Raw genomic sequence first — 2,500 nt, forward strand, 5'->3', positions numbered from 1 at the left:
AATCAATGTCTGTTCCTGTCACCAAGCTCTTTGTGCATTATGTATATATAGGGGGTACATGGGGACTAATACCACCCTTGGTGCCCGACAGGTGTGTTGGGAAACCTAAGCAAGCGAGGCTGGCAAGGCAAGCCACCCAAGGGAACAAGGCACCTTGCCACACACAAACCCATCCACGAACGACCAAGGGAACAAGGCAACCTTGCCGCACACATGCCCATGAACGACCAAGGGAACAAGGCACCTTGCCGCACACATGCCCATGAACGACCAAGGGAACAAGGCACCTTGCCACACACATGCCCATTAACGACCAAGGGAACAAGGCAACCTTGCCACACACAGACCCTTGCATGAACGACCAAGGGAACAATGGATGTGAGGCTGGCAAGGCTAGGTCACGGCAAGCCAAGCAGTCAGGCTACACAATTGATGTGAGGCTGGCAAGGCTAGGTCATGTCAAGCCAAGCAGTCAGGCTACACAAGGGAACAAGGCACCTTGCCACACACAAACCCATGAACGAACGACCAAGGGAACAACGCCTCTTCCCACACACAGACCCATGAACGACCAAGGGAACAAGGGTATGAACGACCAAGGAACAATGCGTATTGCCACACACATTCCCATGAACGACCAAGGGAACAAGGCTACCTCCCAAACAAACACACATGAACGACCAAGGGAACAAGGCTTCTTCCCACACACAACCCCATGAACGACCAAGGGAACAAGGCACCTTGCCACACACATGCCCATGAACGACCAAGTGAACAATGGATGTGAGGCTGGCAAGGCTAGGTCATGTCAAGCCAAGCAGTCAGGCCACACAAGGGAACAAGGCACCATGCCACACACAAACCCATCCACTAACGACCAAGGGAACAATGCATATGGGGCTGGCAAGGCAAGCAGGCTACCCAAGTGAACAACGCCTCTTCCCACACACAGACCCATGAACGACCAAGGGAACAAGGGTATGAACGACCAAGGAACAATGCGTATTGCCACACACATTCCCATGAACGACCAAGGGAACAAGGCTACCTCCCAAACAAACACACATGAACGACCAAGTGAAGAAGGCTTCTTCCCACACACAACCCCATGAACGACCAAGGGAACAAGTTTACTTCGTACACGAACACCCATGAACGACCAATGGAACAAGGCATCTTGCCACACACATGCCCATGAGCAACCCAATCCCATCCTCATCGGTCTAAGGAACAAGGGGCCTTGACAAACCATGAGCAGATTTCTAAGCAAGTCAAACGATGAAGGGAGCAAAGTGTAGTTCCTACTTAGTACATAGTAAATTGAATATATGAGTTCCAATCCGATCAACTCGTGTTCTTTCGAGTTCATCTAAGCCACCTATGAATACCTAAAAGCCTTATCTGCCTGCCTATCACCAGGCGACAGGGACAAAAACCCAAATATGATATATTTTCATTTCAAGTCCATTCGTCTATGTTAACAATGACCCACACAATGTTTCAATGGCATTCCTACTTGATTTGAGCGACATTCCAACAAGTAGGGAACCAACGCTTCAAGGCGTGACCAAGGATAGGACACAAACATTTACGCCTCAAACATGACATTTTGTTTTTTTTTTTCATTTCAAAGCTTTTCATTTATAATAAAAAGCATCCCTACAAAATTTTGTGTCAATCCGAATTAATTCGAGCGAGTTATGGACGATTTCGCACAATTATGCATCCCTGGGCAAATCAATATCTGTTCCTGTCACCAAGCTCTTTGTGCAATATGTATATATAGGGGAACCATGGGACTGCTGCCCATTGGCGCCCCAAGGATGTCCAGCGCCCAAGGCTCTCGAGGCTGGCACGCTCGAGGCATGGCCAAGACGCCCGCTCTTGACGAAAATGGGGCCAAAACGCCCCCCATTGGCGCCCCACTCCCGTGTCCCCTCGCCCCCAAGTCGTGTGTGTCCAAAAATTATGCATCATCAGGGAAATCAATGTCTGTTCCTGTCACCAAGCTCTTTGTGCAATATGTATATATAGGGGGTACCATGGGGTCTCATTCTCATAGGTGCCCGGCATGGTTGATGGGCAAATAAGAATCGTGAGGCTGTATCGAGCACACACGAGGCAAGCCAAGCCAAGCCCCACGACCCATGAAAGAGGCCATCCCCCCCAACACGTTGCCTTGATTTCTCGAACGGTGACCTGAAAAATAGCCCCATCTCCTTGAGTCTCCTCGACGTTGTGCCCATACACTAGCCCGTTGCCTTGATTTTCCTCGACATAGGGCGCAGAAACTAGCGCCGTTGGCTTCACCTGTGCCTCGACGCCGTGCGCATACTAAGAAATATACATCCTCAGGGAAAGCAATGGGTGTTGCTGTCACCAAGCTCCTTGTGCAATATGTATATATAGGGGGGGAGCAGTGGGTGAGCATGGCAAGGGATGAAGGTGCCAGACTGCCTTTGAGCGCGAGCTTGGGTGACTGTTGCTTGATTCCTAGTCG

This window comes from Lactuca saligna, unplaced genomic scaffold (genome assembly GCF_052625555.1).
Source record: "Lactuca saligna cultivar CGN05327 unplaced genomic scaffold, ASM5262555v1 scaffold_204, whole genome shotgun sequence".
NCBI lineage: Eukaryota > Viridiplantae > Streptophyta > Magnoliopsida > Asterales > Asteraceae > Lactuca > Lactuca saligna.